Here is a 13,908-nt window from a genome sequence, read left to right on the forward strand (position 1 = left end):
CAAGAATACAAAACAGGAGACATGCTAGGGAACTGGAACACAGGAAAGTCCAGTAGAAACACAGGGCCTAATTCAGACCTGATCGCTGGGCTTCGTTTTCGTACAGCGGGCGATAAGGTCTAAACTGCAATGTGCAGGCGCGTTGCACAGGTACACAGGCGTTCAAAAGATCTCGACAGGTAGAAGTTGTTTGTGGGTGGCAACTGACCATTTTCTGGGAGTGTTTGGAAAAATGCAGGCGTGTCCAAGCATTTGCAGGGCGGGTGTCTGACGTCAATTCCGGTCCTGGACAGGCTGAAGTGATCGCAGCGGCTGAGTAATGGTGCCCATACACTTATGAGATAATCGGTGCTAACCTACGATTTCGACCACATCTGTGAGAGAAATCGAAGGATTGTATGCACATTTCTCTAACGTCCTAGAGGATGCTGGGGACTCCGTAAGGACCATGGGGATAGACGGGCTCCGCAGGAGACATGGGCACTTTAAGAAAGACTTTGACTCTGGGTGTGCACTGGCTCCTCCCTCTATGCCCCTCCTCCAGACCTCAGTTTGATACTGTGCCCAGTGGAGACTGGGTGCATTTCAGGAGCTCTCCTGAGTTTCCTGTAAAGAAAGCATTTTAGTTAGGTTTTTTATGTTCAGGGAGCCTGCTGGCAACAGACTCCCTGCATCGAGGGACTGAGGGGAGAGAAGCAGACCCACTTCTCTGAGTTTCAGGGCTCTGTTTCTTAGGCTACTGGACACCATTAGCTCCACAGGGATCGATACGCAGGTCTCACCCTAGCCGTCCGTCCCAGAGCCGCGCCGCCGTCCAGAGCCGGATTAAGACCATGGGGGGCCCGGGGCACTTAAGAGAGTGGGGCCCCTAATAGAGAAGGCAGAATATATATATATATATATATATATATATATATATATATACACACACACACACCCAGGACCTCGCAGGGACTAGTGGGGTACAACACAAGCCTAGAGCCGGCTGTATACCATGCCCCTTGTCAGCCTCACATACCCACTCCCCTGTGCCTCCTGTACCTGACACCCCTTTGGTCCCCGTCCCTCCACTGTATATCCCAGAGGAGGTCCCTTCCCAGGTGCGGGTGCGGGGGTTAGGAGGGAGTTTATGGGGTGTGAATGTGGGAGACAGTGGGAGTAGGATGTGTGGTGGGGTTAGAGAATTTGGGTGTATGTGGGGTGAACACGGGGACTAGGCTGTGGGGTGTAGAGGATTATGGGGTGTATGTGGGGGAATAGGGTGTGTGGCAGGGGTAGAGGGTTATGGGGTGTATTGAAACAGCCTGCGTGCCCAGCCAATGACTAAGCGGCAGGCTGCTTCATTCATACTTTATTGGACAGCTGAGCCGTCGCTCAGCTCAGCTGTCCTGTCTGTGCGCAGCTGCTGCTGCAGTGAGGACGGGAGCCGGGGAGCACAGCACCGCAGATCGGATCGGAAGAGAGATCCGATCTGTGGTGTGGCAGGGGGCCCTTTTGGAAAGGGGGGCCCGGGGTACGTATCCCCCGGGCCCCCCCCTTAATCCGGCTCTGCCGCCGTCCTCCTCGCAGAGCCGGAAGATAGAAGCCGGGTGAGTATTGAGGAAAAGACATCAGAGGCGGCAGAAGACACCTTGATCTTCATAGAGGTAACGCACAGCACTGCAGCTGTGCGCCATTGCTTCCATTCACCTCACACACCTCGGTCACTGTAAGGGTGCAGGGCGCAGGGGGGGGGGGGGGGCGCCCTGGGCAGCAATATAAACCTCACCTGTGGTATATATATATATATATACATGTACAGCTGGGCACTGTACATGTATATAAAAAGCCCCCACCATGTTATTGAGAAATTTGAGCGGGACAGAAGCAGCCGCCGAGGGGGCGGGGCTTCTCCCTCAGCACTCACCAGCGCCATTTTTCTCCACAGCACCGCTGAGAGGAAGCTCCCCGGACTCTCCCCTGCTTAACACACGGTGAAAGAAGGTTTTTAAAGTAGAGGGGGGGCACATAATTGGCGCATATACATAACAAAAGCGCTACTGGGTAAACATACTGTGTTTTTTCCTGGGTCATATAGCGCTGGGGTTTGTGCTGGCATACTCTCTCTCTGTCTCTCCAAAGGGACTGGTGGGGAACATGTCTTCAGAAAAGAGCTTCCCTGTGTGTGTGTGGTGTGTGTCGGTACGCGTGTGTCGACATGTCTGAGATTGAAGGCTCACCTAAGGAGGAGGGAGAGTGTATGAATGTTAGGTCTCCGTCGGCAGTGCCGACACCTGACTGGATGGATATGTGGAATGTTTTAAGTGCTAATGTTAATTTATTGCACACAGGGCCGGTGCTAGGGTGTTCGGCGCCCTCCTGCAAACTATAAATTTTGCGCCCTCCTATGGCCACATCATAGTCATTGGCCTAAATTTATTAAGCCTTAAAAAGTGATAATGTGGAGACAGATAAAGGGGGATATTCATTTATGTCCTGATTTTTCGGCTAGCTGAAAAATCCGGACATAGCTATTCAATGCTACCCGTTTTTTACCACATTTCCACTGGTGCAGATTCGCCTTTTTAAAAAGGCGAATCTGCATCCACAGAAAATAGTCAAAAACGGACATGTTTTCGACAAAAACACGTGTATCTGCAAATAATTCGCCAATCCATGTGTTTACCGACATTTCCAATTTTTTTGACAGTCAAAAAATCGGTACTTTAATTGAATAGGTCGAATGTAAGTAAGACTTAACGGGCAAAAAGCGCTGATTTTCCGGCTGTTGGAAAATTTGGCACTATTTGAATACCCCCCATAGGGTGATAAAGTACCAGCCAATCACACACATTACACTACCGCTGCTACCCTGCACCCTCTCTCCCTACACACACTACATTACACTACCGCTGCTACCCAGCTCCCCTCACACACTACATTACACTACCGCTGCTACCCAGCTCCCCTCACACACTACATTACACTACCGCTGCTACCCAGCTCCCCTCACACACTACATTACACTACCGCTGCTACCCAGCTCCCCTCACACACTACATTACACTACCGCTGCTACCCAGCTCCCCTCACACACTACATTACACTACCGCTGCTACCCAGCTCCCCTCACACACTACATTATACTACTGCCACTACCCTGCACCCCCTTTCCCTCGCACACACTACATTACACTTCCGCTGCTACCCTACACCCTCTCTCCCTACACACACTACATTACACTACTGCCACTACCCTGCTTTCCCCGCACACACTAGATTATACTACCGCTGCTACCCTGCACCCTCTCTCCCTACACACATTACATTATATTACTGCCACTACCCTGCACCCCCTTTCCCCGCACACACTACATTACACTACCGCTGCTACCCTGCACCCTCTCTCCCTACACGCACTACATTACACTACCGCCGCTACCCAGCACCCCTCCTCCCAGACAAACCACATGACAGTACTGCTGCTATCCTGGATTCCCCCCCCCCCCACCCCCCCGCAGACTACCGCTGCTACCCTGCACCCCACACACGACACTGCCACTACCCTGCACCCTCTTTGTCTGCACAACTACACTATTGCTGCTACCCTGCATCCCTCTCCCCACACACTACAACGGACAGAGAATGCAGCAGCGGGAAACGACCGCCAGAGCAGGTGAACATTTCCCTTTTTCTTTCCTCCCACCGCTGGGTTTTCAAAGCAGAAAACCCAAATTGCAGCACACACTGTTACTATGCCACTTCTGCCTTCTCCCCCACCCCCAGCACACATGAATATGGTACCCCTCCCCAGCACACATGAATATGGTACTCCCCCCACCCCCCATGAATATGGTACTCCCCCATCACACATGAACATGGTACTTCCCCCCCCACCCCAGCACACATGAATATGGTACTCCCCCCACCCCCCAGCACACATGAATATGGTACTCCCCCCATCACACATGAACATGGTACTCCCCCCCCCCCTTCCCAGCACACATGAATATGGTACTCCCCCCACCCCCCAGCACACATGAATATGAAACTCCCCCACCAGCACACATGAATATGGTACTCCCCCCCCCATCACACATGAACATGGTAATTCCCCCCCTCCCCAGCACACATGAATACGGTACTCCCCCCACCCCCCAGCACACATGAATATGGTACTCCCCCCATCACACATGAACATGGTACTTTCCCCCCCTCCCCAGCACACATGAATATGGTACTCCCCCCCTCCCCAGCATACATGAATATGGTACTCCCCCCCCCATCCCCAGCACACATGAATATGGTACTCCCCCCCCCCTCCCCAGCACACATGAATATAGTACTACCCCCCCCCCCCCCCCCTCTCCTCCTTTATCAGCAGAATAATTTACCTCAGTCAGCTCCTCTGTGGCTGGCTACTAGGGCTGCAGGCTGCTACACTGGCTGGCTGTTCCTCTTCACACGACAGCTTGCTCCTCCAGAGTCCAGAGTCAGACAGTGCACAGTCACGTGTGTATATCATGTGACTTCCTGTGTCCCCTATCTGACGCTTAAGACTGCTGTGTATTCAGTGACAGAGGGGAGGGAAGAGACGAGTTGGGGAGAGGCACCACTGTGCTTCTGTCTTCCACCTGACATGGGCAGCGGCCAGGAGCAAAGAGGAGAGAGGAGGGGGGCGTGACACACAGGACAGGAGGAGATCTGATCATACTGCCGGTGCCGCTGCCTGAGGCTGTCACAGTGTGACAGGTGCAGCGACATCCAGCAGCAACATGGCGCATCAGCAAGGTAGCAGAGCGGGGAAGGCGCCTCTCCGTCCTGGCGCCTCCCTGCTTTGCGGACCTTGCTGAGCGGTTAGCGCCGGCTCTGATTGCACAAAAGATTAGACAAAGCTGAAGCTGGGGTACAGTCAGGGAGTCAACCCATGCCTGTCCCAATGTCGCCTGGACCTTCGGGGTCTCAGAAGCGCCCACTATCCCAAATAGTTGACACAGATACCGACACGGATTCAGACTCCAGTGTCGACTACGATGATGCAAAATTACAGCCAAAGGTGGCTAAATGTATTCGATATATGATTATCGCAATAAAAGATGTTTTGCATATCACTGAGGAACCCCCTGTCCCTGACACGAGGGTACACATGTATAAGCGAAAGAAACCTGAGGTCACCTTTCCCTCCTCACATGAGCTGAACGAATTATGCGAAAAAGCGTGGGAAACTCCAGACAAAAAACTGCAGATTCCCAAAAGGATTCTAATAGCGTATCCTTTCCCGTCGCAGGACAGAATCCGGTGGGAATCCTCCCCTAGGGTAGACAAAGCTTTGACGCACTTATCAAAAAAGATAGCGCTTCCATCCCAAGATACGGCTACCCTCAAGAATCCTGCTGACCGCAAGCAGGAGGTTACCTTGAAGTCCATTTACACACATTCTGGAACGTTACTCAGACCGGCTATTGCGTCGGCCTGGGTTTGTAGTAGTGATGAGCGGGTTCGGTTTCTCGGAAACCGAACCCCCCCGAACTTCACGCTTTTTACACGGGTTCGAGGCAGACTCGGATCTTCCCGCCTTGCTCGGTTAACCCGAGCGCGCCCGAACGTCATCATCCCGCTGTCGGATTCTCGCTAGGCTCGGATTCTATCGCGAGACTCGGATTCTATATAAGGAGCCGCGCGTCGCCGCCATTTTCACACGTGCATTGAGATTGATAGGGAGAGGACGTGGCTGGCGTCCTCTCCGTTTAGAGTAGACTAGAGAGTAGTAGAGAGTGACACTTGATTTACTAATTTTGGGGAGCATATTAGGAGTACTACTTGCTGATAGTGTGACCAGTGACCACCAGTTTAATTAATCCGTTCTCTGCCTGAAAAAAAACGATACACAGTGTGACACAGTCACATACCATATCTGTGCTCAGCCTCAGTGTGCCCTCAGTGTGCTGCATCATCTATGTAATACTGTATATCTGACTGTGCTGAGTGCTCACTGCTCACACAGCTTAATTGTGGGGGAGACTGGGGAGCAGTTATAGCAGGAGTACATATTTTTAACAGTGCACACTTTTGCTGTCAGAGTGCCACTGCCAGTGCCAGTGTGACTGACCAGTGACCACTGACCACCAGTATATTGTGATTGTCTGCCTGAAAAAGTTAAACACTCGTCGTGTGGTGTTTTTTTTTATTCTATAAACGCATTCTGCTGACTGACAGTGTCCAGCAGGTCCGTCATTATATAATATATACCTGTCCGGCTGCAGTAGTGATATATATATATTTTTTAGATCATTATCATCCAGTCTATATTAGCACTGCAGCAGACGCAGTACGGTAGTCCACGGCTGTAGCTACCTCTGTGTCGGCAGTCGCTCGTCCATCCATAATTGTATACCACCTACCCGTGGTGTTTTTTTCTTTTTTCTATCTTCTTGATACTAGTAGCTTACTTTAGGAGTCTGCAGTGCTGAGCTGACAGTGTCCAGCAGGTCCGTCATTATATAATATATACCTGTCCGGCTGCAGTAGTGATATATATATATATTTTTTATATCATTATCATCCAGTCTATATTAGCAGCAGACGCAGTACGGTAGTCCACGGCTGTAGCTACCTCTGTGTCGGCAGTCGCTCGTCCATCCATAATTGTATACCACCTACCCGTGGTGTTTTTTTTTTTCTATCTTCTTGATACTACTAGTAGCTTACTTTAGGAGTCTGCAGTGCTGAGCTGACAGTGTCCAGCAGGTCCGTCATTATATAATATATACCTGTCCGGCTGCAGTAGTGATATATATATATATATATTTTATATCATTATCATCCAGTCTATATTAGCAGCAGACGCAGTACGGTAGTCCACGGCTGTAGCTACCTCTGTGTCGGCAGTCGCTCGTCCATCCATAATTGTATACCACCTACCCGTGGTGTTTTTTTCTTTTTTCTATCTTCTTGATACTAGTAGCTTACTTTAGGAGTCTGCAGTGCTGAGCTGACAGTGTCCAGCAGGTCCGTCATTATATAATATATACCTGTCCGGCTGCAGTAGTGATATATATATATATATATTTTATATCATTATCATCCAGTCTATATTAGCAGCAGACGCAGTACGGTAGTCCACGGCTGTAGCTACCTCTGTGTCGGCAGTCGCTCGTCCATCCATAATTGTATACCACCTACCCGTGGTGTTTTTTTCTTTTTTCTATCTTCTTGATACTAGTAGCTTACTTTAGGAGTCTGCAGTGCTGAGCTGACAGTGTCCAGCAGGTCCGTCATTATATAATATATACCTGTCCGGCTGCAGTAGTGATATATATATATATATTTTTTATATCATTATCATCCAGTCTATATTAGCAGTAGACGCAGTACGGTAGTCCACGGCTGTAGCTACCTCTGTGTCGGCAGTCGCTCGTCAATCCATAAGTATACTAGTATCCATCCATCTCCATTGTTTACCTGAGGTGCCTTTTAGTTGTGCCTATTAAAATATGGAGAACAAAAATGTTGAGGTTCCAAAAATAGGGAAAGATCAAGATCGACTTCCACCTCGTGCTGAAGCTGCTGCCACTAGTCATGGCCGAGACGATGAAATGCCAGCAACGTCGTCTGCCAAGGCCGATGCCCAATGTCATAGTACAGAGCATGTAAAATCCAAAACACAAAATATCAGTAAAAAAAGGACTAAAAAATCTAAAATAAAATCATCGGAGGAGAAGCGTAAACTTGCCAATATGCCATTTACCACACGGAGTGGCAAGGAACGGCTGAGGCCCTGGCCTATGTTCATGGCTAGTGGTTCAGCTTCACATGAGGATGGAAGCAATCAGCCTCTCGCTAGAAAAATGAAAAGACTCAAGCTGGCAAAAGCACAGCAAAGAACTGTGCGTTCTTCGAAATCACAAATCCACAAGGAGAGTCCAATTGTGTCGTTTGCGATGCCTGACCTTCCCAACACTGGACGTGAAGAGCATGCGCCTTCCACCATTTGCACGCCCCCTGCAAGTGCTGGAAGGAGCACCCGCAGTCCAGTTCCTGATAGTCAGATTGAAGATGTCAGTGTTGAAGTACACCAGGATGAGGAGGATATGGGTGTTGCTGGCGCTGGGGAGGAAATTGACCAGGAGGATTCTGATGGTGAGGTGGTTTGTTTAAGTCAGGCACCCGGGGAGACACCTGTTGTCCGTGGGAGGAATAGGGCCATTGACATGCCTGGTGAAAATACAAAAAAAATCAGCTCTTCGGTGTGGAAGTATTTCAACAGAAATGCGGACAACATTTGTCAAGCCGTGTGTTGCCTTTGTCAAGCTGTAATAAGTAGGGGTAAGGACGTTAACCACCTCGGAACATCCTCCCTTATACGTCACCTGCAGCGCATTCATCATAAGTCAGTGACAAGTTCAAAAACTTTGGGCGACAGCGGAAGCAGTCCACTGACCAGTAAATCCCTTCCTCTTGTAACCAAGCTCACGCAAACCACCCCACCAACTCCCTCAGTGTCAATTTCCTCCTTCCCCAGGAATGCCAATAGTCCTGCAGGCCATGTCACTGGCAATTCTGACGAGTCCTCTCCTGCCTAGGATTCCTCCGATGCATCCTTGCGTGTAACGCCTACTGCTGCTGGCGCTGCTGTTGTTGCTGCTGGGAGTCGATGGTCATCCCAGAGGGGAAGTCGTACTCGTAAGACCACTTTTACTACTTCCACCAAGCAATTGACTGTCCAACAGTCCTTTGCGAGAAAGATGAAATATCACAGCAGTCATCCTGCTGCAAAGCGGATAACTGAGGCCTTGGCATCCTGGGCGGTGAGAAACGTGGTTCCGGTATCCATCATTACTGCAGAGGCAACTAGAGACTTGTTGGAGGTACTGTGTCCCCGGTACCAAATACCATCTAGGTTCCATTTCTCTAGGCAGGCGATACCGAAAATGTACACAGACCTCAGAAAAAGACTCACCAGTGTCCTAAAAAATGCAGTTGTACCCAATGTCCACTTAACCACGGACATGTGGACAAGTGGAGCAGGGCAGGCTCAGGACTATATGACTGTGACAGCCCACTGGGTAGATGTATGGACTCCCGCCGCAAGAACAGCAGCGGCGGCACCAGTAGCAGCATCTCGCAAACGCCAACTCTTTCCTAGGCAGGCTACACTTTGTATCACCGCTTTCCAGAATACGCACACAGCTAAAAACCTCTTACGGCAACTGAGGAAGATCATCGCAGAATGGCTTACCCCAATTGGACTCTCCTGTGGATTTGTGGCATCGGACAACGCCAGCAATATTGTGTGTGCATTAAATATGGGCAAATTCCAGCACGTCCCATGTTTTGCACATACCTTGAATTTGGTGGTGCAGAATTATTTAAAAAACGAGAGGGGCGTGCAAGAGATGCTGTCGGTGGCCAGAAGAATTGCGGGACACTTTCGGCGTACAGGCACCACGTACAGAAGACTGGAGCACCACCAAAAACGCCTGAACCTGCCCTGCCATCATCTGAAGCAAGAAGTGGTAACGAGGTGGAATTCAACCCTCTATATGCTTCAGAGGTTGGAGGAGCAGCAAAAGGCCATTCAAGCCTATACAACTGACCACGATATAGGAGGTGGAATGCACCTGTCTCAAGCGCAGTGGAGAATGATTTCAACGTTGTGCAAGGTTCTGCAACCTTTTGAACTTGCAACACGTGAAGTCAGTTCAGACACTGCCAGCCTGAGTCAGGTCATTCCCCTCATCAGGCTTTTGCAGAAGAAGCTGGAGACATTGAAGGAGGAGCTAACACAGAGCGATTCCGCTAGGCATGTGGGACTTGTGGATGGAGCCCTTAATTCGCTTAACAAGGATTCACGGGTGGTCAATCTGTTGAAATCAGAGCACTACATTTTGGCCACCGTGCTCGATCCTAGATTTAAAACCTACCTTGGATCTCTCTTTCCGGCAGACACAAGTCTGCTGGGGTTCAAAGAACTGCTGGTGACAAAATTGTCAAGTCAAGCGGAACGCGACCTGTCAACATCTCCTCCTTCACATTCTCCCGCAACTGGGGGTGCGAGGAAAAGGCTCAGAATTCCGAGCCCACCCGCTGGCGGTGATGCAGGGCAGTCTGGAGCGACTGCTGATGCTGACATCTGGTCCGGACTGAAGGACCTGACAACGATTACGGACATGTCGTCTACTGTCACTGCATATGATTCTCTCCCCATTGAAAGAATGGTGGAGGATTATATGAGTGACCGCATCCAAGTAGGCACGTCAGACAGTCCGTACTTATACTGGCAGGAAAAAGAGGCAATTTGGAGGCCCTTGCACAAACTGGCTTTATTCTACCTAAGTTGCCCTCCCACAAGTGTGTACTCCGAAAGAGTGTTTAGTGCCGCCGCTCACCTTGTCAGCAATCGGCGTACGAGGTTACATCCAGAAAATGTGGAGAAGATGATGTTCATTAAAATGAATTATAATCAATTCCTCCGTGGAGACATTGACCAGCAGCAATTGCCTCCACAAAGTACACAGGGAGCTGAGATGGTGGATTCCAGTGGGGACGAATTGATAATCTGTGAGGAGGGGGATGTACACGGTGATATATCGGAGGATGATGATGAGGTGGACATCTTGCCTCTGTAGAGCCAGTTTGTGCAAGGAGAGATTAATTGCTTCTTTTTTGGTGGGGGTCCAAACCAACCCGTCATTTCAGTCACAGTCGTGTGGCAGACCCTGTCACTGAAATGATGGGTTGGTTAAAGTGTGCATGTCCTGTTTATACAACATAAGAGTGGGTGGGAGGGCCCAAGGACAATTCCATCTTGCACCTCTTTTTTCTTTCATTTTTCTTTGCGTCATGTGCTGTTTGGGGAGTGTTTTTTGGAAGGGCCATCCTGCGTGACACTGCAGTACCACTCCTAGATGGGCCAGGTGTTTGTGTCGGCCACTAGGGTCGCTTAGCTTACTCACACAGCTACCTCATTGCGCCTCTTTTTTTCTTTGCGTCATGTGCTGTTTGGGGAGTGTTTTTTGGAAGGGCCATCCTGCGTGACACTGCAGTGCCACTCCTAGATGAGCCAGGTGTTTGTGTCGGCCACTAGGGTCGCTTAGCTTACTCACACAGCTACCTCATTGCGCCTCTTTTTTTCTTTGTGTCATGTGCTGTTTGGGGAGTGTTTTTTGGAAGGGCCATCCTGCGTGACACTGCAGTACCACTCCTAGATGGGCCAGGTGTTTGTGTCGGCCACTAGGGTCGCTTAGCTTACTCACACAGCTACCTCATTGCGCCTCTTTTTTTCTTTGCGTCATGTGCTGTTTGGGGAGTGTTTTTTGGAAGGGCCATCCTGCGTGACACTGCAGTGCCACTCCTAGATGGGCCAGGTGTTTGTGTCGGCCACTAGGGTCGCTTAGCTTACTCACACAGCTACCTCATTGCGCCTCTTTTTTTCTTTGCGTCATGTGCTGTTTGGGGAGTGTTTTTTGGAAGGGCCATCCTGCGTGACACTGCAGTGCCACTCCTAGATGGGCCAGGTGTTTGTGTCGGCCACTAGGGTCGCTTAGCTTACTCACACAGCTACCTCATTGCGCCTCTTTTTTTCTTTGCGTCATGTGCTGTTTGGGGAGTGTTTTTTGGAAGGGCCATTCTGCGTGACACTGCAGTGCCACTCCTAGATGGGCCAGGTGTTTGTGTCGGCCACTAGGGTCGCTTAACTTACTCACACAGCTACCTCATTGCGCCTCTTTTTTTCTTTGCGTCATGTGCTGTTTGGGGAGTGTTTTTTGGAAGGGCCATCCTGCGTGACACTGCAGTGCCACTCCTAGATGGGCCAGGTGTTTGTTTCGGCCACTAGGGTCGCTTAGCTTACTCACACAGCTACCTCATTGCGCCTCTTTTTTTCTTTGCGTCATGTGCTGTTTGGGGAGTGTTTTTTGGAAGGGCCATCCTGCGTGACACTGCAGTACCACTCCTAGATGGGCCAGGTGTTTGTGTCGGCCACTAGGGTCGCTTAGCTTACTCACACAGCTACCTCATTGCGCCTCTTTTTTTCTTTGCGTCATGTGCTGTTTGGGGAGTGTTTTTTGGAAGGGCCATCCTGCGTGACACTGCAGTGCCACTCCTAGATGAGCCAGGTGTTTGTGTCGGCCACTAGGGTCGCTTAGCTTACTCACACAGCTACCTCATTGCGCCTCTTTTTTTCTTTGCGTCATGTGCTGTTTGGGGAGTGTTTTTTGGAAGGGCCATCCTGCGTGACACTGCAGTACCACTCCTAGATGGGCCAGGTGTTTGTGTCGGCCACTAGGGTCGCTTAGCTTACTCACACAGCTACCTCATTGCGCCTCTTTTTTTCTTTGCGTCATGTGCTGTTTGGGGAGTGTTTTTTGGAAGGGCCATCCTGCGTGACACTGCAGTGCCACTCCTAGATGGGCCAGGTGTTTGTGTCGGCCACTAGGGTCGCTTAGCTTACTCACACAGCTACCTCATTGCGCCTCTTTTTTTCTTTGCGTCATGTGCTGTTTGGGGAGTGTTTTTTGGAAGGGCCATCCTGCGTGACACTGCAGTGCCACTCCTAGATGGGCCAGGTGTTTGTGTCGGCCACTAGGGTCGCTTAGCTTACTCACACAGCTACCTCATTGCGCCTCTTTTTTTCTTTGCGTCATGTGCTGTTTGGGGAGTGTTTTTTGGAAGGGCCATTCTGCGTGACACTGCAGTGCCACTCCTAGATGGGCCAGGTGTTTGTGTCGGCCACTAGGGTCGCTTAGCTTACTCACACAGCTACCTCATTGCGCCTCTTTTTTTCTTTGCGTCATGTGCTGTTTGGGGAGTGTTTTTTGGAAGGGCCATCCTGCGTGACACTGCAGTGCCACTCCTAGATGGGCCAGGTGTTTGTGTCGGCCACTAGGGTCGCTTAGCTTACTCACACAGCTACCTCATTGCGCCTCTTTTTTTCTTTGCGTCATGTGCTGTTTGGGGAGTGTTTTTTGGAAGGGCCATCCTGCGTGACACTGCAGTGACACTCCTAGATGGGCCAGGTGTTTGTGTCGGCCACTTGGGTCGCTTAGCTTAGCCATCCAGCGACCTCGGTGCAAATTTTAGGACTAAAAATAATATTGTGAGGTGTGAGGTGTTCAGAATAGACTGAAAATGAGTGTAAATTATGGTTATTGAGGTTAATAATACTTTGGGATCAAAATGACCCCCAAATTCTATGATTTAAGCTGTTTTTTAGGGTTTTTTGAAAAAAACACCCGAATCCAAAACACACCCGAATCCGACAAAAAAAATTCGGTGAGGTTTTGCCAAAACGCGTTCGAACCCAAAACACGGCCGCGGAACCGAACCCAAAACCAAAACACAAAACCCGAAAAATTTCCGGTGCTCATCACTAGTTTGTAGTGCTGTAGCAGCATGGACAGATTCCTTATCAGCGGATATTGAGACCCTTGATAAGGATACTATTTTAATGACCCTAGGGCATATAAAAGATGCTGTCTTATATATGAGGGATGCTCAAAGAGACATTAGTTTACTGGGTTCCAGGATAAACGCTATGTCTATTTCTGCTAGACGTCTTATGGACCCGACAGTGGTCAGGTGATGCCGACTCCAAGAGACATATGGAGTTTTTGCCTTACAAGGGTGAGGAATTGTTTGGAGAGGGCCTCTCGGACCTCGTCTCCATGGCTACGGCAGGTAAATCTAATTTTTTGCCATATATTCCCTCACAATCTAAGAAAGTGCCTCATTATCAAATGCAGTCCTTTCGTTCCAATAAAAGCAAGAGAGTACGTGGATCGTCCTTTCTTGCCAGAGGTAAGGGCAGAGGGAAAAAGCTGCACAACACAGCTAGTTCCCAGGAACAGAAGTCCTCCCCGGCCTCTGCAAAATACACCGCATGACGCTGGGGCTCCCCTGAGGGAGTCCGCTCCAGTGGGGGCACGTCTT

The 13,908-nt window shown here is 49.9% G+C and overlaps 1 long non-coding RNA gene across 2 annotated transcripts in view; it reads right to left on the bottom strand.

The window, feature by feature from the left end:
- Positions 1-4,769, bottom strand: part of LOC134944651 (uncharacterized) — a 280,387-nt gene extending 275,618 nt beyond the window's left edge. Inside the window, exon 1 of one of the 2 annotated variants that reach the window (XR_010181917.1) lies at positions 4,374-4,769. This is a non-coding gene — a long non-coding RNA (uncharacterized LOC134944651). The remainder of the gene's footprint in view (positions 1-4,373) is intronic. The other variant, XR_010181918.1, reaches the window with a different exon arrangement.
- Between the last annotated feature and the right edge of the window lie 9,139 nt (positions 4,770-13,908).

The sequence above is a fragment of the Pseudophryne corroboree genome, chromosome 7, assembly GCF_028390025.1.
Source record: "Pseudophryne corroboree isolate aPseCor3 chromosome 7, aPseCor3.hap2, whole genome shotgun sequence".
NCBI lineage: Eukaryota > Metazoa > Chordata > Amphibia > Anura > Myobatrachidae > Pseudophryne > Pseudophryne corroboree.